A 26,180-nucleotide genomic window follows, 5' to 3' on the forward strand; every position below is an offset into this window, starting at 1 on the left:
GTGATGCTAGGAAAAACTTTTGATCTCTCTTCTCTCGCTTCTCTTCGCTCACTTCTACGTTTTTCTTACTTCACTCATCCGTTCGCTCATTCGCGCAATTATTACCAGAAATTCATTTCCAATGACTAATTGTCGCTCCCTCGTTGTCATTCACACAATTTCACTTGTCTGAATCGCTCAATATTTCATTCTTACATTTACCCACTCATTAACTCGACAACGCTCATCGCCAATCGTTAACTGTCGTCCACTCTTTGCCGCTCAGTATATTTCGCTCACTCCCTCATCTACTTAATACCACTCCTTTAGTCAATCGTTCATCATTTCATTCTTAGATCCATCCAATTGTTCACTCACTGTAACTCACTCACCATCGCTCGCGCTTTGTCTAAGACTCATAGTCATTGACTCATAGTAATTCACTCCTATTTATTTACTCACAGACCATTCACATGTAGTCATTCACTCATCGTCCCTCATCCAGTCAGTCGCCCGTTCATTATTTCGCTCTTCCATCCTTCCACGCTCAAACGGTGCCCAACGCTTTTGCCATTACTCATTATCTAACCAGCATTAATACACGCGCGTATATTAATGCATGCCTTCCCACTAACGCATGATGCATCACGGTAAACTAACTGCGGGGGAGGTGAAGTCAGTTAACTGGGAACGTGACTCCTTCATTCACTCATGTGCACGGCACCTCGAGCTATCTAAACTTCGTGGTCAATTAATTATCGCGCAATAATCTCTCCAGCTCGGACAATCGTTTAGCAAAAATTTTCGCGGTCATTCAATGGATATAGGGTATGGTGCAAGCGCCTGCGCACAATACACGCTACAATAGACGTTACAAACAAAGCAGTTCCGCAGAAGCCCGCGTTTGATAGGAAAAATCATGAAAGGGGAAAAATTCGCATCCACTCAAGAGTAAAACTCTAAAATAAGCCCGCGAAAAAAAAACGAAAAATTGCCGCCCAACTGAACGCTCGAGGCACTTTGCGTGTACTCGCGGGCTTCTCTCATGCTTGGAAAAGCACTTTTGTGTAGAACGTATTGAGCAACAGAAAGCTGTAACGGGAGTTTCTAACGTTACTCTACAATTTTCCCATTCCCACATTTTATCTAGTTATTATATATGAGAAGTTGGTTGATTAATTCAGACTAAATTTATATTTAGGCGGTATGCAAAAAAAGAAAATTAATCTGAACATCTCCAAGCTACGGCAAACAACGTTACGTTGGATCTGTCCCACTACGTGGCATTTCCACATCTTTAAAGTATTTCAATTAAAATAAATTATTGGTTTCACTTCGGGTCTTGAAAAACACCGAGATAGAAGCAGCACAAACCCTCTGGACGCCGGGACACGAGTGTCTCGCGGGGAACCAGGTGGCGCACGCCGCGGCTCGAGATCACGCACGCCGAGCCACCCCCGACACGCAGAGAACACGGACCAACGACTGTGACGAGGATGGTGAACGGATATCCAAGAAGTACTCGGATGCCTTGGCGCACTACAGGAAGCAGACGCGTCGCTACCCGCCCGCGCATAAGACTACGAGCAGGGAACAATCGGTAACCTGGAGAAGACTCTAGGCTGGAACCTACCCGCACGGAACACTGCTGCACGCCATGTATCCGGGCACCTACGGGTGAGACAGCAAGTTCTGCCCACCGGACACGCCCAACACCTTGCGCCATATGGTGCTGGGGTGCAGGAATAATCGATAAGCACCACCGTCATCATCACCACCGGGCGATAACATGCAGAAAGAAGCAGATTCAGAGGAATAATTGGAAGACCAGTGGGAGGCTCTGCTGGTGAAGCAAGACCCTGATAGCCAGCTGCGGTTGGTGAACAGGGCTCGGGCGGCGGCAGCGAACCATGGCTACCTGGACTGAGGAGGCCACGCACCTTTGTGCTAAAGAAGCCTGGTCTAACAATAAAGTTTATTTCTCTCTCTCTCTCTCTCTCTCTCTCTCTCTCTCACACACACACGCGCCAAACACCCCGATCTGATTACGAGGCCCACCGTAGCGAGGAGCTCCGGAATAATTTGGACCAGCTGGGGTTCTTTAACGCGCACCTGATTCTAAGCGCACGGGCGTTTTCGCATTTCGCCCCCATCGAAATGCGGCCGCCGTGGCCGGGATTCGATCCCGTGACCTCGTGCTTGGTAACCCAACACCATAGCCGCTAAGCAACCGCGGCGGGTATGTATTTTTAAGTTTGACTCAAGCAACGTGGGGCGCCCAGTATACCACCGTTGAAGCTGCATGCTATAGTCTCGCTGGACGAATACGTTTCCCCTCTGAGTGCAGGCTGCGTCGTTAGCTCACCAGACGGCACAATTGCGTCCTCCTGTCCTGTTCTGCTAACTGCACGCGGCAGTGCTGTCACGACGGGCTGACGAGGGCGGATGAAGTAAAAAAAAAAAAAGGAAAGAGCAGTTGACGCCCCATCGAGCCCTTTTGTTTCCCTTCTGTCACACGCAACGGCCATCGATCGTGGCAATGAAAAACGATGCACCGCGGATACACTGCTGCTCGGGGCGAGTCGAAATCGATGTGCGGTCGCACATTGTGAAGAGCGAGAAATCATTTGCTCTCGTCACGTTGCGAATGGCGCGGCTGTGCAGGTATACGAAACGATCGTGTTTGCTGTCGCGCTGCGCTGCTGGTGCGCCTCAGTGCGATCCGGCTGACTAGTGGCGCCATCTGCCCCACCTGCACTCTACGTAGACAATGAAGGGCCAGTCGTCGTTCCGGTCCCTAAAGGGTCGGTCTTTAAAGGGCGGGTCCTTGTGAAGCAAACAACTGGGAAATCTCGCGCAGCTTCGCAGAACGCTATGCGCGTTGAATAGAGGGCCAACATCGATGCAACAATCTATGGTCTACGACCATAAAAGAAAGAAAAGAAAGCAACACAGTGGTGCAGACGCATCAATACGTTTTCTGGGGGAGTGCGCTGAAACTACTAAATCTGATTATGGTAACGCATTTCGGGAAAACGTCTCATTTCTGGATGTAACTTTTTTTTTGTTCTTATTGGACCATCCTTACTTTTGCTCCAATTTATGTCTTTTTACGTTTTTTTTTTCTTTTATGTTCGCATTCGCAAGCCATGTTTGGACTGTGTTGAACTTCCGAGGGATGTCAAGGGCACCTGCGCTGATAAACTTTTGTTCGTGAACTGGCCCTTTTTTACGCTTTATCATTTTCACCGTCATATGTTCAAAAATAGGAGTAATCGGAGCCTTCTACGCACGCCAACCATTTAATTTCGCTGGTACCTCACAGAACTTAGTAAACTTTGTTTAGCCTTGTGGTGTTTGCTTAGGCTGGGTGGTCGCATTCACGCGTCGCTATCACGCACGCTTGACGCAACGCACCAAATCACCAGCGTGTGAGCGGTGCCCTGCGCCTAAATCTGTTAAACGACGTACTAACCCGATTGTCCCAAATAGGTGCGCGCAAATGTGGCTGATTGGCCGATTCGACAAAGGCTGGCTGATACTCTTGCCCACGTCGACAGCCAACCGTTGTCAGAGGGAGGTGATGCTGGGTTCAAGGCGGGAGTGCGAGCCTAGTTTCCGGACCCTCTAGGCCTTCACTGCTTAACTTTATTTCAGGTTCAGGACTCCATTGCCCGATAAGTAGACCTCTGAGTTGTGTTTTCCGTCTCTTCCCCTTGTCCTCATCGTTTACCTTTTTTGTTCTACTTCCGTTCCCTCTTCCCTTTCCCTCAGCGCAGGACAGCTAAATAGACGAACGCACTATCGCGATAAATTGAACGGTGAGCAGGAATAAACTGGCCAGAAATCCTGTTAGAGGTAATTACAGCAGACTGGGACTTGCAATCACTCAGTAACAAGAGTTCCAACAGCGGCCCCCACTTAGTTGCCTCCACGAGGTTCGGTAATAAAACGGAGGCAGCCTCACCCTTCCCCTTTTGCAATAACACCCCTCCCTTTCGACCGCAACGCCTTCGGCCCCTTTCAATGCACGCTGCGTCGTTAGCTCACCAGACGGCGCAATTGCGTCCTCCTGTCCTGTTCTGCTAACTGCACGCGGCAATGCTGCGTGCAGCACTGCCGTGGTTTCATTAATTCTTTCAACAGCTTCCAATAGTGGTGCAGTGCCAGACAACGTTAGCCAGTCGAAATTCAGCCACGGTTACAAACTCAGGTGAATATGGAAACGGAGCAACATACTATAGTCATTGCACACTTGTTCTCGATTTAGTTGGTGACTGCTGTACAATACTCTCCGCTCTGAAAGAGAACACCCAATTAGTATTCAAGTCAGCATGACTTAGGCCCATCGTCAATTTCATGGGGGGAAAAGAATGCATCGCGTCAGGCGTTAGGTATACCTACATTGACGAGACCTGAGCAATGAACGAAGCCCCCCCTAACCCCCTCCCCCCCCCCCAAAAAAATAATAATTATAAGGTGTTCCCTTTAACAGTGGAAAGTACTGTTCTGCATGCCGCATCCCAAGAGACCCTTCCGACGCTGACACTTTGTCTCTGGTGGGGACTGTCCTGCTAGGCTGCAACATCAGTCGAAGGTGCCCGAGAAGGTTTAAAGCGGCCCACGAGGGAAAATAATAAAAATATAACCATAACAAATAGAACCACTTTGTTGTTAACTTAGTAACGTAGTAACTCTATATAATAACTCATTAACTCTGTACACTTTGTTGATCCTCCCTGTTTAGATGATTCGGCACGCTTTTTCCAGACCTGGCACTGTTATAGTAGGGACAATAAAAGAACGCGTGCTTTGCGCGCATATTACTACGTGTTCCTTGCACAGCACGTTTACGAAATTCTATTAACGCGCATGCATATCGAACACTTACATAGTTGTTTTTCTTTTCCTTGTTTACATGCATGCTTTCTTTGTTTTGTTTTTTTTTCTTTTGTGTGCAGAAAGTACGTGATTGCGTGTGCGTGTTACATGAAGAAGAATAGTAGTCACGATTTCTTAAGTACGTCTTGTAATAGTGGGCTCTCATGTACTCTGCCTTCCTATTTATCTACCATTGGTACACAACAAAAACAACAACCACAAAAACACAGAACCTGCGCGTAAGTAAAACAGAGTGCCTGTAATACCAAGTCTGATGCGGAGGAACTTTCGCCTCAGTGTGTAAGGTTATACGACGTGCGGTGCTGCAGGCAAAACTCGAAGGGGAAGAAGAGCCCGGGGACCAGGCACTATAAAGGCACGGTTTAGGAACCAAGAGCCTCAGAGGGATGTCTTGTTTTACGACCCATTCAAGCTCTTAACGGTATTACAGGGAAGGGAATGCGCATATCTGGTGCTCCATTACACGCTGGCATAATAATGAACTCCAAGCGAAGGACTGCTGAACTTTTTTTCTCACATAAGTGCTTCTCGCCGTAATGTTAACTGCGGCGCTCCTACGGCGCGCTTATCTTATTAGTTTCACTCGTTTGGTTTATTCCTTGTTTTCGTCTGGAGAAGCGGGGACTAAGACTTTTCTCTACTATTCCTTCAAACTTCTTGACCACAGTTCTTTTTTTCAGTAATCATGTCCTGTACGTTGCATGAACTACTACTACTACTACTACTACTACTACTACTACTACTACTACTACTACTACTGCTACTACTACGACTACTACTATTACTACCACAACCACCATTGCCACGGTTAGTGCTGCTACCCCATCCTTCTCCACCACTACTGCACCTATCACCTGCTACGTACTACTGTGACTATCCCAACCAGCAACTACTGCCACATTTACTGGTACTAACTGGCACTATTCATACCGTCTAACTATCGATACTGCTCATTTCTGCTAATACAAATTCACAGAGGTTTGCTGTCTTTCAATTCAAAACTGAGCCAATCAGACAAATTTTCATTTTCCTTTCTTTATTTCATTTAGGTCAGGTGCCACTCCTTCTTGTCTATTATCTTCAACAGCGCGGCATTCATAATCGGGAAAATCGTAATAAACGTGCACATACGTAAGGCAGGAAAAAGAAAACAAGAAACAAAGAAGAGACGATTGAGAACACTTCTCGTGCCATCAATTGCATTACTTTCAAGTTCGCGTCATTCCTGCGTCCATAAGACTCACATGAACAGCCAATTAGTCTGATTTATACGTAGTTTGCAGTTGCTGTGGCCTGCACTTCAGTAAGATTTCCATCTTACTAAACTGCAGGCCTGCCTCTCAGCACCATGCAACAGTTTGCGTCCTACAGTGCGACGCAGGCATTGCCAGCCTGCGCCCGATTGACATTGTTAGATACAACGTGTCCTTTATTTAGTCATACAGCATATCTTGGTGTACAATTTTTGCATACAATTTGGCGCATATATCTCGGTATACAATACTATGTGGAGCGTCTCGGTGCATAAGTTTGCGGCGCCCTTGTCTTATCGGTCGTGGCAGTCACCTGCCGCGACTGGCAGGGAAGCGAAATAATATAACGTCGTAGTTTCGCCCGAAAAGCGAAGCAAGGAGAGCTGCTTTGTGGCTACATATCAGAGTAATAAACGAAGTAGGGCTCGTAGTTTTAGTGGCCGCATAAATGTCACTGCACATTGGCCGACTAAGTAGAAAAGCGGGGAGTAACACGCGCGAAGAAACGCATTAGAAAAAAAATCTACTCGATGACAACGAGAACTCCCGGAAACAGCGCCGGTATGGTGACGACGGGCGGTAGCGGCGGTAGCGTGACAAACCGAACGTTCCGTAATGCCGTTCCCCTCACCATTTGGACTGTGCCGCGACGCCAGAACGAAGCAAATAACAACGACCATGACAATAATGTTTATTTTCGCATCAGTACAGTGTAATGATACGAAGGGGAGTGCGGAAAAAAGCTGTCATTTCGACAGCTTGACAAAGCCGCAGGCGCCGGCATTGACGATTACAGCAACAACTAACACGATCAGTTTATAACTTCTGAAATATTATACAGAAAAATTACGCAAATAACGAAAGAAACTTGCGTAGCAAAATGCAAACTTGCACAATCTTAAAGGTATATGCATGATATGTAAGCATATATTCCGACACATACAAATTTAATCTTCTATAGAGATTCAAAAGAAGAAAAAGAAATCCGCGGTGTACATTACTGTGCAAATATTTTTCTGCCAGAAGCAGAGCAAGAACAAACAAAGCAAACATACTGCTCTTGTCCAAAAAGGCAGCAAACCAAAAAAGAATATTTTTTGCTAATAAAATCAAAGGAAAACAACATCAAAGAAATTCGTCTATTATTAGGCTGAAGTAACTACGAATACATTTAAAGGTGGTGTTTTCCAGTTGAATCGCTTCGCTGTGTGAGGTATTTAGTAATCTTACCTATTTAGTAAATGACCAAAGTTTGGGCGTGTTGGTATTATTGCATTTCAGCTTTTAGCGCACAAAATATGCTGGGAAGTTTAGACAGACGTAGACGAAGCGCTCATTTACACCAACCGTACTTGTATTTGTACTTGTACTTGTATGTATGTATGTATGTATGTATGTATGTATGTATGTATGTATGTATGTATGTATGTATGTATGTATGTATGTATGTATGTATGTATGTATGTATGTATGTATGTATGTATGTATGTATGTATGTATGTATGTATGTATGTATGTATGTATGTATGTATGTATGTATGTATGTATGTATGTATGTATGTATGTATGTATGTATGTATGTATGTATGCATGCATGCATGCATGCATGCATGCATGTATGTATGTATGTATGTATGTATGTATGTATGTATGCATGCATGCATGCATGCATGCATGCATGTATGTATGTATGTATGTATGTATGTATGTATGTATGTATGTATGTATGTGTGATGCTGGTGAAAATAAACGATCGTTGGAGGTGAGCGCTTCGCGTCTACGTTTGTCTAAAATGTCCAAGTGTCTCTCGTGCACTCAAAGCAAAAAAAAAAAAGTTGCTGTTTCGCCCGAAAGGTGAAGCGTCGATTGCGAGAGCAAATTAGTAGACAGTTATACGAAGTTAGGATAGTAATTTTATCGGCCGCATAAACTTGTAAACATTTGCCTACCAACTAAATTAACAGGCATGGTGTCACGCGCGTACAAGCAAACACGAAGACATCTCACTCGATGACCGCGGAAACTGGCTGTCAACACGCTGGAGTGAGGAAGCGCGGCAGCAGCAGCGTGCGAATCAACCTTCGTGCTGCCTCTCGCTTCCAACGCGAACTAAGCCTCGAGAACACAGCGCGCTCGAAGCTACGAGCCGTCGGTGCACCTAGATTCTGTGCCAACTGCAGATCGCCCTCGAGATGGGGCCTAAATGCTTCCGCAGACGAACGCGAGAAAGGAAGTGTGTTCGTCCTGCGAATACATTTCGTTTCCTGCATCGTCGTGTACACATTGAATCAAACAGGGACGAGGCGTCCATCTCAATTTGGCGAGATTCTGCAGAGCGTTGCACTTTATTGTTTTTGTTTTCTTTTGCTCTCTTTCCCATTCTATCTCTTCATGCGGGCGCAAATGGTAGGCACTCTCAGGGATCGACGAAGAGCGAGCTTGAACTAGCAGTCGGGTCTGCACGTCAACAGGAATTTCATTATTTGTTGCTTGACCCAGCAGTTTCGTCCCATTGTATAAACACTGGCGCGTGAGTAACCAAATACGCGCTTTCTGCTTGGACCTTGGCGAAAGGGCCGCACAATGCTGTAGCATATAAATGATTCCCCAACTCCGAACACATCAAAAGCCCAGTGCGACAGCAAACGGCACGGCGTAGAAAATCCGAGAACACAGGCTGTCTGTTCCGTTTACCGTTTTCTCTATACCGCGTCAGCAGTTTAAGCGCCTCGCGACCGTGTTTGCTGTGCCCGCACGTATACGTCCTCTCCGTGTGCAGTTTTGTGCGTCTGCATGATGCAGCGTTCATCCGTTAACTGAGAGCAGCGAGTGAACGTGGGAAAGGAGTGGCACCACAGCAGACGACGCTGCCGGGCTATTCGCCAATCGCTTTGACTGCGCCTGCATCTCCTAGACTTCATGATGGCGCCGGTGGTGGGGCACCCCTCGGGGGCGATCCGCGAGCTTTCAGTTCCCCAGTGGCCGCTGCACACTTCTCCGCAGCATTCTTACCCTCGAGAATGCATCAGCCATCGAATTCGTCCTCGTGACGTCACTCGGTCGGCGTTTTTTTTTTTTTTTTTCGCAGTGTGAATTCGCACACGCTTCGGTGACCGTTCCGGCATGCAGGGTGTCGGAGCGGTGCAGTCAATATAAACGTTGAATGACACTCAAAGGTGTGACCTTAAAGATGGACTCTTTGTCAATGTTTCAGTCAACGTGTACACAACGATTCGGGAAACGAAATGTACTCGCAGTACGAACACACTTCCTTTCTCGTGTTCGCCTGCGGAAGCGTTTAGGCCTCAGCTTGAAAGCCATCTGCAATTGGTACGGAATGTAGGTGCACCGACGGCTTATAGCTACGAGTGCGCGGTGTTCTCGACGCTTAGTTCACATTGAAGCGAGAGGCAGCCCGAAGGTCAAATTGGCTCGCTGCTGCTGCAGCGCTTGCCAACATGCAAACAAGTGTTGCATGAGATGAGACGCTGCGCATAATCACAATAAAAATGGTTGTATGCATCGCATCTAACTTCAGAGCAATTAATTAGTCGCTTCACGACAGCTTCGCGTCGCACCGATCCCAATACGTGCGTTGGACCTGCGTATATTTTTTTTTCTCGGGCAAATACGATATAAGAATCTGTAGCTCCCGTGAAGTTGCTACATTGTTTACGAGGCTTTTGTCACAGTGTTACTTAAATGTTATTCGTATATTTCAAGAACTTGGCCCAGGTTACATGTATTATTCGGTGCAGTTTACCGAATGGGGGTGTATTTTCTTATTGCTAAGCTAGAGAGGTGTAATCTTGATAACTGAGAATATTTTTTTTATTTACGAATATGCACCATTTTTATAAAAGCATTGAGAGCGAAAATTAGAAATCCCCTTCCTGTAGCCACCAAACTAACTTTCTTTCTTCTCTCTTTTAAGTGCAACAACCATCAAAATCAGTGCCCGAGTTACTGAGTTCTCCGTTCCCATGCATTCAGACAGGACAGCCCGAGCTGGAGCTTTTCTTTTAAAAAAGGAATACGTAATGTAGAGACTTACTATGTCGTACGTTATATAGAGACTTGTACTTAATACGTTATACCTTTACTTAGGGCCCACTAAAGGCTTTACTAAAAGCACAGACACTGTATATATATATAGTCGAAGTTTAGAAGCAAACAGCCGTCGACGGTGGCGTCGCTATCCCAGAATCGGTCTGACATCCTTAGCCTATATTTCACTCGGTGAAATTGCAACGGCGTCCCACAAGGCGCCTAGAACGACCGAAGGAGAGAAAACAGCGCCAGGATGTGGGACAACAACAAACAATTTTTTTTTAAGAATGAAGAAAGTTTCCGGACTGGGACGTGTATAGAGAGATTGGAGCCAAACTAGGCAACCCGGAATCCATCGATTCTGATTTGCATAGGCCATCATTTGTTCCCGCTACATACGGCCACTTCTTTCCTTGTTGGACGACCTTTTCGTTGAAGAAAATCAAAACAAATGAAAACGCACTATTTTCAACAAGTTCCTCCTGCGAACACCCTTATATAGGCAAAACGTGATACGCGCTGGAATTCATAGCATTTTTTCCCCTGTTTTTGTAGGTCTCGAAATTCCAACTTTTTAGAACGGCTTCGATGTCGAAGAAGTAATCGCTTTGGTATTCTTTCTGTTGCTATTTATGTGCATTTCGTTTCTATTCTACGCGCGGAAAGGCGCCTCGCAAAAGAAAACAAGATAGCTATGGCCCTTCTGTGAGCGCATAATTACTTCCGGCCTCTCTGGTATCATCATTTACGAAATACTGATAGCGTAGACGTAAACAGCTATGACGGTGGCGCCATCAACTTGCAACGTGTTCAAACAAGTCGTGCACAATTATTACTCTACTGGACTCAGCTAGTGCAGTAAAAACATATACGGAAACTCGGTGTTGATGAAGAAATCGCCATAAGGTGTCACTGCCAGCACTGCTGCTCCTGCCGTCCGTGGGTGCCATTCTGGATGCTGTCGAGTTCCGCCGCATGCTGCCAAATTCTCTAATGGTGGCATTTCGGGCCAACAAGACACTAACACAAGCGGCATGTCAGTGTGATTCAATTTTAACAGCAATACCAATGCGAATCAGACTGAGGCTCTAACAGCCTGTGTCGAAGGCGCTCAGCGCGGCGCGGATTGAGATTACACTTATTGAAAGGTATTCAAGGCAGCACTATTCATTAAAAACTTCACGAACATCCCGGTCACTGAGGGAATCGCTGTTATGGGATGCATTGTACAAGTTGTTGTTGATTTAGTAATGCGAAAGCATCATATTCCCCATTGAGAGAAAGTCTATCGTAGCGGCATGACTGAAAAATGATACAAAAGAATATTAAGCGGTGATGACAATAATCCATAATGCCTAATTTGAGCGCAGCTCTACACATGTTGTCATTTCGCGATATATTGGCTGGCGCGGACAATCTGTCTCGTTCGGCACGTTGCAAACGGAACGAAGTGTGGCGCGACTGCGTCGGTAATCGGGAAATCCCGAGAGGCAGCGCGTAGGTGACGCGTGGACGCGATTCACAGCAGCAGCCGCAGCCAGACCTCCCCCGCTCATGCAGCGCTTTGTTTCCATATAGACGACGCGCGCTACCCTGGCGCCACCTCGTGCCATCGACGCCGCAATGCCCGTCTTGCGCGGCACTACACATTTGTTCACATTCTTTCGCCATGACCTCCTCCTTCGCTTTTCGCCTCATGGTGTCACTGGACCCTCCTTCTCCGCTTACCTCCTCGCGCTCTCTTCCCTATGACCGGCTTTCGTCCCCCGCTGCGTTCGGCGTTCGCTCTTTCATCCTTCGCTGTGCTCATTCGCGCGGATACGCCGACGCAGGCGCTCACCGCAGGAACGGGCGCCTAATAGAACTGCGCTCTAAAGATGGCCGACGGCGGGAAGAATAAAAACACGTTACAAAATGCTCCGATTGGCGTCAAAATTTCTCAGGGATCTTTCTGTAAACAAGGTATAATAATGGCTTTGAAAGGAAACTTTCGTACATGTCTGTGCGGGTGGGAATCGAACCAGGACCTCCGAGGTGCGAGACGAGCACGTTTCCCCGACGCCAAGGCGGCTACTGTTCTGGTTGATTAAAGGTGTACCTATTGCATACGTCATTGCTGACGTCATTGCACACGTCAAATCGATGCCATCTGGGTGACAAAACGTGTGGCCTCGTGCGTGCGTCGTTGGGAATGGGACGGCGCCGTCAATGGAGAGGAGGTGGCGTCACGTTATGAGTGTGTAAAATGAGCGCGTTCACCACGTTCCGAGGTGTATAAACGGTACAATTCTTTCGCGTTCCCATACCTAAGCAGTCTTAAGTGTCCTTGCCGAACTTATTTATTCATTTATTAGGTCACAACATGCACACAAAGGGCATTACTGTAGCTCAGGTATATTAATAACAAGCTACACTAAAGAGAAGCGTGTCAGTCGTTGACGCGAAAGAAGACAGGGTCGACGTAAATGGCATATGTAGTAAGGTTTTATGAAACTTATAGAATAAAGGGGATGCAATGTTGAATAACTTGATCCCATTGTTGCATTATTTGCATTATTTTCTTTCCATTGCCAAACCATATACATTTTTTCCCCTGTCCCTTCATTTCCTTTATTTATGTCAAGTTTTTTCATTCGCTTTTCCTTACGCACATGTGAGTCGACGTCTTCTTCTTTCAAGTCGACCTTGGTTGATAGGCTTTCTTACTTTCACCGGGAGGCAAGGTCTGGAGATAGTACAGTCGATGGTGCAACGTGGTCAGTTTTCCACTATACTGGAGCTAATTACGCCTGTACCATTAATTTTACGTTTTCTGCGATTAATTCTCCCTTTTGTCTCGTTGAGACCTACACTTTGATACCTGTTACCACTGGCTACGACGTTCTGGAGGCGATAAAAGACACCTTTCTTGTTTCTTGTTTTAAATGGGTTCAAGATACCCAGATCCCAAATACGCAAAGCTCATGTGGAGTAAGCTAAGAATACTTTGTTTTCAAAGTTCAGTATCGTAGGTAAGTTGCAATGCATTAAAGAGAAGGAAAGACCATGGAAACTGGAAAGACGAGACCCTGTCCATCTCGTTGCTGCGGTCGCCCCCTGCGATTTACCGCTGCGATTCACCCATGTTGCAAGACCAACCAGTCCGAATTTCTGTTCTGGTGAAGACTCTGCGACATCGTTGGGGATTCTGCAGAGCGTTACCAGATATATCTACATGTTTGTGTAAGATCCGTAGAGATAAAGAAAGGATCAAGGTAGCGCCACTTACTTTCTCGCTACCCTCCTCCTCTAATCTTCCTCGTAGAAAGAGCACCACTAGCGCACTCAAAGGCTCCAAACTTTTCGACAGGCGTACCATGTAGATTCTCGTTTGTGTCGTACCAACATTTATTCTCAATACTCGTTTCGAAACTGCACTTTATGCAGTAAACCCTTATTCATTCGTATGTTGGCGCAGAAAAGCCTGCAGCCTTTTCGGGGCGCTTTTCGGTTGACCGGGAAATGCCACGTGGCCGAATTAGGCCAGTCACACCGGGGCAATGGCGGGGGAGCGCGAGGATGAGGAGAACGGCGGCTAGATGAAAGAACGGCACTACCTTGAAACTTGTTTCTCTAGGGGCCTCGGTGTAAGCTGAGCGAGCATGTGTTTGTGATATCGGAAAGGCAATGGCGATCACATGTCGAGTGATTTAGGGTAACCTGGCGATGAAACGTTACAACCTCGCCATGTGCCATCGTGGGCTGCCACGAGAGTAGGGCGCGGGCAGCATAACAATTTTTAGCGCATGCTTACTTTTTCTATCGTGCGTACACCACACGACTTCGTGCTACAGCTCATTCTTTCGTAAACTTTTAAGCAACATTTGTAAAGTCGTAGAATTACTCTAAGTTCGCACACTTCACAAAAAAATTCGGGAGTTGGCAGTTTTGACAAACGTCCCAAAGCAAGAGCCGCGAAAAAGCACCAAAAAAGCAATGAAAATCCAAAATCAAGAATGAGGCTGACAGATGGAGTAGCACACTATAATATAAAGGTAATAAACGTGGATAAAGTGCCTCAGGGGCTCCTTATCTCTGTTTATAACAAAAAAAAGCAATGTAGTGTTTTGTAACACCTCTTTTTTGCTCGATTTTATTTTATGGCAGCTTGTCTTTCTGTGTTTTCACCCGAATAATATCGTTATTGGCTTTTTTCCGTAATTTTACAGTAAAACAATTTACCTAGTGCATCCCATTAAGAGAGTAACTCTTACTCCCCCTCGTGACTACAGCTTCCGCGTAGTACACGTAAGAGTCGAATGCTGGAATGCGGCTGTAAGGGATCATACAAGTACAAATAAGTACTCTACGTAGAACACATGATATGTGACCTCCCCCCGACAAGACATCTGACGCCAAGAAGACACCCGACATCCCGACATGACACGACACATGTAAAGTACCTATTCCACGAGTTCCTAAAGCCATGATGCGATCGCCATGAATCGCTCTGTGCGCAGACGTATCTTATTGAGAAACTAAGACGAATTGGCTCGCTCGTGCGAGTCCTATATATATATATCTATATATATATATATATATATATATATATATATATATATATATATATATATATATATATATATATATATATATTTCAATGGCATATAATCATACTCCAATATATATAGGTTCATATTCCAATGGCGAACAGGCCGCCATTGGAATATGAACCTGGCAACATTTAACGCTAGAACGTTATATAGTGACGCGAGTCTAGCAGTGCTATTGGAGGAATTAGCGGGCAGTAAATGGGATATATATATATATATATATATATATATATATATATATATATATATATATATATATATATATATATATATATATATATATATATATATATATATATATATATATATATATATATATATATATATATATATATATACTTGCGTGGTTGGTTAAGCTGCACGTAGATTTCAGTTGAAGATAGCAAATAGAACAAAAAATCGCATTTCGCTCACAGTACTGATGACACATCTTTTACTTTACCGTATGGGGACCAATTATGGTAAAAAAAAAAGAAAAGAACTGTCTCTGATCATAAATAAAATACAATTGCCATTGTTTAAAATAAAACAATCTACTCCTTTGATTGAACGGAACCTTCTACAGTAAAAATAGGAATTTTCTGCATGTTCTGAGTGTTTATTCTCACATTTATTTTTTACAGTCCAAGTTTTACAATTCAGGGATTGCAGTCTTGCGTCGGTGGCTTAATAGAAACTACGCACGTGCGCATGTTTTCGCCTCGAACGTGAGAAAATACAAATTGACATAACGGTCGTATATAAACATCGTATTACCAAGGCCTACGTTTAAGGAAGAATGTAAATCAACATACTAGAAGTAATTAATCAAAGATCTGGGTAGTGGAAGATTACACAGAAATTAGAAAAAATAATTATTTTGACATAGTGCAAAAATAGCAGTATTTCAGTAGGGATAAAATGATTAACATCACCAATTCGCAATTTAACACGGCAACAAAATGAGTTTGTGAGCAAGCGATAATCTAGGAACATAGACTAAGAAGAACAGTGAAATATATGGCTGCACAAAATGTACATTTTTTTTTAATCAGGTAACATACGTTGTTATTAAAAAAACTGTTTTAAAAGCCACCGGGAACAGTGTAGTGAAGGGCATGATTTAATATCTGAAAGCAGAGAATTCTTATATTAAATTGCAGAAACGAAGACTCATTTAACCGTTGTTAGCGTTTACTTTTGGAAGCAAGAAGTTATTATTTTCAGAAAACCATATGTGTTATTTTTATTGTAATGTTGCGTTCGGGGAAGTATACTTCCGTGTGGATGTCACTATTTCTACTTCTAAACAATAGAAGACCTAATTTAAATTTAAGTTTACAGGTTAATGCTAGAATTTTACTAGTGAGAAAAAATGGGTGCTGCTGATGCGGTGTACGAACCATGGGTAATTATTCGCACCGCCCGGTTCTGAAGTTGAATGAGGGATGCAGGTGTGTGGGTATGTGCTGCCCCACGATGTAACTCAGTAAGGCGACTGTTAATGAAAGTGTGGTCGAGTGATATTATAATATGTTGCTGAAAACTATATTTTGTTCGAATGACTACGCGGATGCCAAAAGCAGTTTTCCTAATGACAGAATTTGCGCGAATGTTGTATTTAGGTTTAGAGTCCCAATGGAACACCTAGAAAAAGTAACAAAATTAGACGGGATTCGATGGTGGTTGGTGCCAGATATCGCACGGTGCCAAGTAGTGATGACGATGTACCATTTAGTGTGCTCTTACTTATAGTAACGCCTAGCCTGTATAGCCGGTGGAAGACGTTTGTGTTGCGAGGAACCGTGTACTTAGATTTGGGTGCACGTTAAAGAACGCCAGGTGGTCTAAATTTCCGGAGTCTCCCACTACGGCGAGCCTCACAATCAGATCGTGGTTTTGGCTGGTAAAGCCGCATAATTTATTTTTTTAATACCCTCTTAAGCAGGCAAATTCACTTAAATCAACTGTACAATACATAGAACGGCACACATTTGAATAAAGAACAAGCTCTAAACCAGCGTCCGAATCGTCACCGAAGGACTGCATAATGTATAACGGTCAGATCGTGTTCGATAAGGATGACACCGGGCCGCATGGACATGAGCAAGTGTCGCGCCAGAGCAGTTCGTGACGCCGATGCGCTGTCTCATTCCCCCTAATGGCGCCAGGACGACCGCAGTCGCTTGCAGAAGGAGAACGGAAACGCCGAAGTGCCAGAAACAACTCAACGGCTCTGCGCAGAGCGGGCGACTAGACGCTCACGAGCACAACCAACAAGAGGGAAGACGCCATGCAGTTGCCGCCCGACAACGACGTTCCAGGGTATAGGCCGCAACGAAGAACAAGCGCGGGATATACAAGCGCTCAATACCCAGCGTCACCAGGAACAACGCGCCGACGCCACAGAGAAGAGCATTGCATACCCCCGTCAGCAAATGTAGTGGTGCTCTAGCAACGACTTCGCAAAATTAACCCTAATTCGCCTTAACACCAAAGGCCGCGAGCTCGACTCCCACCAAAGTTCTAGGGTTCGAGCGTCATAATTAACGGTGGCTAATTATCTACGCCTTAATTAACGCCGCTGGTTGGGGGTACGAGTGCCGTAATGAACTCCACCTTAATTAAATCTTCCTCATCATGTTCGCTCTCAAACATGATAAGCGAACTACCGATGAGGGTTGATAATGGTTTATGCCGGACGGATCAGGTGCCATAACACTGATAATGACACCGGGCTGCGTGGAGATGAGAAAGTGGCACAATGCTTACGCATACTTGGACAACCACCAGAGTTGAGTTTCTGTGGGAATCTTTTTTTACGGCGACGCTGTATACGTAGAGGAGCATATCCGTCGTCCGCGAACAACCCGCGAACTAGCTGGTTGGCGCCCCTCGGCGCAACCACGCGAACGCCCTCGGGCCCCTCCTCACGCATTCGTCGTCGTCGCTGGCTCCGTTCCCGTTCATTGCTTAGGGGGTATCAGCCATTCATGGGCAAAAGGAAACTATCGTCATCATCATCGTCAACTATCAGCAGCAGCAATGGCGCGAGCATCGTCTTCTTCTACGGCTGGCTTCGTTGCCGCTCATCACTCCAGCGCAGAATTTCATTTCTCTTCTCCCGTCGTAATGGGGAGGCCGCGTTAATTTTTTTTTCTTTATTTACGGTGGTATGAACCATTGCTTCACGGGGTGTGAGCCATTCATTGTCTTAAGCGACGGACGCAGCCAATAACAGAGGCATACCTATCGCATACCTATCGCATACCTATCGCATACCTATCGTCATGTTGACCACCGATTAGTATACTAAATATGTTCCTGCCTTTGTTCAAAATTCTGTCACCTGTGTCGTGTACTAAACAGCTTCGCTGGTCATCCGCCTTCACAGAGTGGAATGGCTTATGACTTTTGAAACTTCGGCTCAAGTTACGTGAGACACCAGTGTGTGTATATATATATATATATATATATATATATATATATATATATATATATATATATATATATTTCTCCAGACATTTTCACATACATATACTTTTCTAAGCTCTATTCCGCTCGCTTTCTACATCTACTAAGCGACCGCGTTCGAACACTTCTCACACATTCACCTATTTCTTTTTTTTTTCACTTTGACAATGCTGATAGTAAGGCATGAAAAGTGAATAGTAAATGCTTCAGACATCGCGCTCGTGAGCGGTAAGCCTCGACGCTCTATCAGTACAAGCGCGAGACTGAATAAACGTGAACCCGCTTCATTCCTCAAGAGTTGAAAGAAACAAGCGAAAATGCCGACGAGGTAAACAAAAACAGGGAAGTTACCGAGGGGAAAACAAATAAGGGCCGCTGTAACACGATTCCACGAGGAAACCGAGTTAACTGAGCGCGTTGGGGGCTGCAGATACGGCGCAAAACTAGCAATAACGCGAGAGTGCAGTGCTATCGGGTTGCATCCGCTACGAAGGAACAAAAGCGTTGTTTTGCTGCCAAAGGAAGAACAAAGCACAATGGCCGGTCGCACAGTGCCATGCCTTCGAGAAAGTGGCATTAAATGTGCCGACGGAGGTGATTTTCGCGAACCATGCGAGCCCTCGGTGCTGTGCCGCCTCGGCCGCGCTAATGGTGCTGCCATCGCCCGCCCTTTCGGTGCCACAAAAAGCTGTACCAAAGGAAGCTGTTCATTTCGTTTCCATTGCTTGCTATTGTCTGCTGGTTTGCTTTTGTTTGTTTGTTTGTTTGTTTGCTTGTTTGTTTGTTTGTTTGCTTGCATCCTGTATGGGCGCTAGTGCGAGCAAGCGAAGACGAGGCTGACAAAGAGAGGCCGCCAGTGACTCTTACATTACTGACTCTTACTGTTCTTACTCTTCCTTTCTGCGTAACGGACTGTACACAACGCATTTTCTGCATTTGTTTCAATCTAGCGCATAGCGTATGTGATTGAAAACTTGTGTGGGTACATCGTTTCCAAACCATCTATCCCATCAAGTGTTTTTGCGCATACGTTCCTCTGATCGCGCGCTATGTAAATACCAGGTTCAAACTGCTGTTCTCTCTATTGAAAATGTCGTGTACAGAGTATAGTTTTCCTGCCATTTCCTTGAATGGAGAAATAAATAGTTCTTGTTGTCACCTATGACGTGAAATTTCGCCTGTCGATAGTATTCACTCTGTAGCAGTCCTGAAAACTTCTGATTACAGCTTGAAACGATCTGTACACTTTTCGGTCGACCCGCATTGGTGGGCATGAGACACATTTTGCTCTGAAACAACAGCAGCTTGCGACTCAGTCGACCCTGAATGCAGTGGTGACAATTGGCAAGTGTCCCAGCAATGCTATCAATGTGACTTGGGTAATTGGGTTCGCCGGGTTACATTTGACCACTTGTGGTTCTTTACGGGCCCCTAATGCACTCTACGTGAGTGATTTTTTTTTATTCCATCCCTCTGCGGAATGTGGCCGTTGCAGCCACGTTCGTAAAGAAAATGTCCTCTTTAAAAATGTTTTCGTTAAAATATAGATCGTCTGGAATACGAGCCTGAAGCCAATCGCAGAGCTATCTAACGGTCACAAATTTCAAGTAATCACGCATGTATTACTAACATGCCTGCCTCCTGAGGCAACACGTTGAAAACCACCCTCACCAGTGCCGCCAGTTCTAAAACGTCAGCAAGTGCGGGCGCATTTACAAAAAAAAGGTAGCACTGTTAAGCCAGAAGCGAAGGAAATAGTTAAAAAGCTCCGGAGAAGGCGGCCGCACTGACACGAAAACCATTTTAATGCGGAGCGTTCTTTGCTTAGGTAGCTGGGGTCATTTCCTGCTCCGTTCCGTTAGTCCTTCCTTTTCGTGTCCCAAAAAACCCGTCGCGCCACCTAGACTTCAATATACAGGTTAATTTCCGTTAATGCACGAGCGCTTGTACGCTTACCGCCGCCTATCTGTGGGCGCACTAACCTCCAACGCGCTATTTTGTCAGAAAGGCGCCAAGTGCCGACCCACTTGCGCCCTAATCCGAAACTATAAGAATTTTCTCGACACACGACGGAGGCACTCGACGTCGGGGGACGAAACGCAGCCGTTAGAAAGCAGGCGAGAGCTGGCGAGCGCAAGGCACTCGAGGAGAGCGCAAGCAGCGAGAGAACTGCGTCTCCAACGAAAGAGAGAAGCGTCTGAAGAGGACCAGTTGGACCGCAGGCGAGCGCGTGCGACCGGCTAATCATGCGAGAAAAAAAAAACACTACAGCAACATCTACCGCTTCGAAGGAGGGAAGACCGTCATAATGTGCGAGGTATTCTTTAGAGTTGACGATTCTTTAAAATACGACAATCTTGGTTTCCTTCAACGGTAGAGCATAAGCGTGCGAAGATTCCGAAGAGTGCTACGCACTGTATAATGCCAGGCCCCAGTTTTTTCTGGTTTTGATCCTTAATGAAAAAATGATCCAGAATTTCTGAGAATCGTCTACTAATGCGTAAGCATTTTTTTGGCTCGGCTGTGACTTCGTTTTTTTGCTTAGTTTCGCTCATTGTCTTTTCCGGAACGTGGCCGCGACGGCCACTTCCCGAAGAGGGACGGAATTCAAAAAGCGCTCGCGTACGATGTATTAGGTTCCCGTTAAAGAACCACAGGTGGTCAAAGAGGTAACCCGGCGCACCCAAATTCAAGTTGACTCACCCCTAAATTTATGTCGGCGGACACGCAAATTTCAAATTGACCGACACAAAAATTCGAGTTGGCCCAAACCCAGATTACAACTTGGCCCATCCCCAAATTTGTGTTGGCCCATTCCCAAATTTCGAGTTGGCCCACCCCCAAACTTAAGTTCGTCCACTCCCAACTTTAAGTTGACCCACCACCAAATTTCAAGTATGCCCACCTCAAAATTTAATTTGGCCCACGTCCAAATTTCAAGTTGGCCCACCCCTTAATTTAAGTTGGCCCACCCCACATTTCAAGTTGGCCCACTTGCAAATGTCAAGTTCGCCTACCCACAAATTTATATTGACTCACCCCCAAATGTCAGGTTGGTACACACCGTTGGTAAATTTCTGTTGGTCCACACCCAAGTTTCAGTTGGCCTACCTCCGAACTTCAGGTTTACCCTACCCCAAATTTCAGTATTCCCACCCCTAATATAAGCTTCACCATGCATTTTCTAAGGAGTCCTCTGTATCTCTGTGGGTTTTCTCTTTTCATTTTATTTTTTGGCCTTAAATTGTTCCTTATCGCTTAAAAACTACCAGCCATCTACATTTACACTATAATAACGATTAAATATTCTAACTTTGCAAATTACGCATTTTTTTCTGCAGATACAAAGCATTACTCCTTCGTGTGACATAGGCTCGGGATCTCGCCAGAAATGCTTACGCATTGAGATACAAAACCGGAAAACGAAAAACACTGCAGGCATGTCGTCGTGCCATGTTCTTTGTGGTGTGGTAGACCTCATCGCCATTATTTTCAGCATCGTGCCGTCGTCGTTCTTAGTGCTGTTGTGGCGTCATTCTCACCGTCATCATTGTCGTCACAGCATTCGTCATCGTCTATTTTTCGCCGTTATCATCGTTACAATTACTACGGTGAGCCGCCGTCGTCCCGCCATCGTCGCCGATCCACACCCCTCTGTTTCGGATAGCACTTCAGGATTTCGTTCGAGTTCATTCTTCTTTTTCTTTTTTTTCATTTCTCCAGATTTCAGATCGCGTCTCCTCTCACCCACAGAGTAAAAGCAAAAGCCAAAACGAAGCAAGATAAAACAAGAGAACGCAACGTGGTTTGAGATTTCCGGCATAGAGGAAGTAAAAAACAAATAAAATAGCGTCTAATGAAGGCGAACCATCAGGGTGGCTTGCCCGAGTTGACGCTACAAGAAAAGGACCGCGAAAGGTTGCCCGCACTCCAGAAAGGACAAAAAAAAAGACGGAAAAGGAAAGATGAGAGAAGGAACCTCAAGGACCTGAAACTTTCTGTCGGTGTCGGAAACGGCTTCGCCCCCCTGTGCTTCTCGCGACTTTTTTTTTTTTTCCTCGGAGGAGAAGACTAAGACCCGATTCTTGGCCAGTTGCCCACACGGCCTCACGCACGAATGTCCACTGTCGTCCAGGCGCCGCCACTCTAAAACGCCGAGCGACCCCTACGAGGGCCCAGACGGAAGCCATCCATTTTCCACCCTTAGTCACCGCGCGTGTAACGTCAGCCACGGTAACAGAGGGTCCCCTGTGTAAACATACCCGGTTGATGAGGCGAAGGAAACGTCTTCACAAGCGAAACGCTGTAACTTTACCGCAGACTCCTCGCGCTGAAAAGCAGACCGAGAAATGACCCTCGCTGCTGGTAGCTTTTTTTTCCTTTTTTTTTTTTGCGCTGCAATTCAATCGAGTTGTATATTTTACCGCAACATTCTGCGCGAATTCAGATGTGAGATGCTCAATATAAAAGCCTCACTGAGGTACTGGGAAAACACGGGGAAGGCGGGAAATGGAAATTCAAGATGATGAGCAAAATGAGGACAAGGTGAAAGCAGGAGCCAACGTTTCGACAAGTGGACTTGTGTCTTATGGCGCCTTGAAGAAGACAAGTCCACTTGTCGAAACGTTGGCTACTGCTTTCACCTTGTTCTCGTTTTGCTTATCGTCACTGAGATACTGCACTTTTTGTGGGCGCAAAGCTAGACCTGAGCAGCAAGAGCAAGCCAAATGGAAGAACCGATGGGGCTTAAGAATCATATATTGCCCCTAATAAATATCCGGTAAGCTACGGCCTGCTACTGTGTCCGTTAGTTGAGAACGTATCATTGGTGGTGCGTGACGAACGCTACAAAAGCATCTCTGACGTGTGTATTTCACCGTGTTGTGTCTTCAGGCCGTATGATATCTCCAAGTTAGCGACAACTATCCAAATAACGTGTCATCCTACGACAACGACAGGGTCTTTTTATAACTGTCGAATTTTCAGAGATGCTTCCTCAGTCTAATCTTCCGGGTTTGGTGTCGCAGCTACTTCTGGCTGCTGCGAAAGAGCACCTAAGTATACGTATATATCCCCGAATATAATCAGTCATGCAGTCATGCCAAACCCAGGAATGTCGGCAGGGAAAGATTAACTTTTTAAATGGAAGCTTTATTTGGTGCTAACGAAACATTGGGTGCTGATGAAACCAACCGTGTCATCAATATTGTGGAGAAGGCCCGGGTGTTTGTTTCGCTCTTCTTGGGAAAACAAGTGGTCATGATTATTCACAATAGTTTTACTCAATAACATTACGATCATATAACACAAATACACAGTTTGTAAGCACAGTTCAAAGCATCACCTTCAGATGTTGACGACACGTTGTCATTCACGCATGTCGTATTTCGGCGCTTAAAGAAAAGTCCTCGACACCTCTGAAAATCCGCAGCACCTTCCTTTAAATACCGCGAAAGATAGCTACAGAAAAGATACCATACCCGGAAAACATTGCGCGTGATGTTTCTAAATGTGCTCTACAAACCTTGCACTTGAAAAGTTAAGTATCTGATCACTACTAACTGTTTATCTTCTAGATAAAAAAAATACTGGTCGCTTCTCCGAGGAGTTACTAACAATATAAAGTTGGTTTCATCCGCACACAACGCATCGCTTTAAAAACAAACTCAATACACCTCGGTTCGAGTTAGATGCGACCCATAAACACGCATGCGCACTCGTGTAGTTGTCAGCGGATGAAACACGATAGTCCGAGCACTGATCCTACGTAGCATACACATACACTCACGCGGCAGTGCATTACAACTCCAATTAAGTATGACTTAAAATTGAGAGCGCCGCACGGTAATCTCAACACTTCACACTTTTTTTTCTTCTATTATTGAATGTGTATGCAGCAGAGGTTGGCATCATGGGTCATGCCCACTATACTGTTTCTCCCTTAGCAAACAGTATTTAAAAAGAAACAAACAAGGAAAAAAAGAACACAGAGACATAACAAAGACAGGCGGGCTATAACAGACACACAAGGAAAGAGACGTAGCATCACCATAAAAGGTGAATACAAGTCCGAAAGCGCTAACGCAGAGTTCAGACAAAGTTCGAATTGCCGCGTGGCACGCCACAACACGGAATTTGCGCAGCAAGTAATGTCATTTAGGAATGTAGAACCCTCACTTGCAATTCGCTAGCATTTCGCGGGAGCGCAGCCTACCGTAAAATACCTATACAAGCTTACACCACATATGTTGTAACGAAATCAAGATCCAAGGCACTTCGCAAAAACATTAGGCGCGGCGCATAAGTACAGATCATATTTTCCACGCTCTACGAATTATCTGCAGAATTAAGCTTTATGGTTTTCTTCAAATCAGGCACTGGGAGGCACGCGAAGACTACCTGTGCAAATAAGTTATGTGGCCAGGGGGACCGTTAGGGGGACCAGGGGTACCGTGCAGCCGTTATTGAAATATCGAACTGCATTCTTGGGTCAATATACAATGAAACGGAGTTTCGACCACCGTTTTCAAACCAGCTATTCCCTGTAATAAGACTAAAAGTTCACCTGAACTGTTGCGTTCATCGCTATGACAGAGATGTATCAGATGACTGTCATCTTCCCTGTGTGCCTAGCGTACTCAACAGTCTGCATCCATGCTGCCTGGAATGCCACAGCGGCTAGGACTCCACTCGACTAAAACTTCATGTTGCAAGTACATCACCTTTTTATGTGTGCCTCGTACCTCGCATACCAGAGCGTGGTCATTTTCGTTCATGCTCGTGGAGATAATGCTCAGTATACAGACGCTTTGAGGAGTCGCCCAGGACGACCCGTTTGAGCAGACGCATAAATGTGAGCATGTGAAGGTGAAGGCACCCATTACGGAATAACGTTCTGCTGTGGCAGAGTCAGTTACGCTTGATAATTTGAACACTCTCGGGTCTCTCGTACCCCTTGCCGTAATGCCGACACGGTCGTTCGCGGCGAATTGCGGTATCCACCAAAATCTGGCGGAGACGACTGCTGCGCCTGCTCACTCACGTGGCTTGGTGTGCGTTGCGAACGCTTGTAGCTGCGGTTGGCACGTCGGCATGAGCTGGACGTTCCGTAGCCAAGCGTAGCCAAAGATAGTAGCGGTAGTGTGCAGCTCCGGGAACCTATACGGGCGTATACCATAAAGCAAAGAAGGCTCGTTAAAAAACATTGGCGCAGCTTCACCTCTACACGTACATTAGAGAGCTTCAGCTTGTCTGTCTAGGCATTACTCATTAAACGCTAAACGTGGACGGCAGTAACAACGATGACGACGACATTTTGATACGCGTTGTTCAGCACTAACGAGTGACCTGATCGTGCGCCATGTGGCAGCAAGTTTGCCTGTAGGAGCAAAAAAAAAAAAAAACCTGTCAACAGGTAGGCTCACTGGAGCCGGTGCACATGTTGTCCACTGAAGTGGACATCCTGTATCTTTTGAAATAAACATTCGAAAGCGTAGAAAAATAAATTCTTAGCTTTTTCCGGAGGCACATTGTTCGAAAACTAAAGGCAACCACAGTTTGCATGAGTAATTTCTCTTAATGAAACAGAAGGGTAATAACAACTAATTATGCGATTTGGTAAAAATTGAAAAAAAAGATATTCTGGCTTGCTCCAAGCGGCGGCAGAAAACCATAGCTTAGTTCTATCCAGCTACGTGGAACTCACATGCTGTTTTTTCTTTCTTTTTTACATTTTGACGCGAGTTACGTGGGACAGACAACCCTGTACATTTGCTGCTATCGTGTCACCATGGTGACTGAGTCTGTCCGATTCTGGTGAGTGTCGGCCTTGACTGCCTATGGACTGCCGGACAAAAAAAAAACATGCTTATGCGGCAAATGCACATTTCCAGGCCGTGGTCAATTGTAAACGGGCGTCTCTCTAGCTCCTTTCTTTCTTTATCTCTACTTT

General features: G+C 45.4%; 1 protein-coding gene across 1 annotated transcript in view; it reads right to left on the reverse strand.

Annotated features, from left to right (window-relative positions):
- Positions 1-25,340, reverse strand: part of Ptp36E (protein tyrosine phosphatase 36E) — a 258,657-nt gene extending 233,317 nt beyond the window's left edge. Inside the window, exon 1 of the mRNA XM_075672825.1 lies at positions 25,272-25,340. The gene's annotated coding sequence lies outside the window, so the exon portion shown is untranslated. The remainder of the gene's footprint in view (positions 1-25,271) is intronic.
- Between the last annotated feature and the right edge of the window lie 840 nt (positions 25,341-26,180).

Source organism: Dermacentor variabilis, chromosome 10 (genome assembly GCF_050947875.1).
Source record: "Dermacentor variabilis isolate Ectoservices chromosome 10, ASM5094787v1, whole genome shotgun sequence".
Lineage (NCBI taxonomy): Eukaryota > Metazoa > Arthropoda > Arachnida > Ixodida > Ixodidae > Dermacentor > Dermacentor variabilis.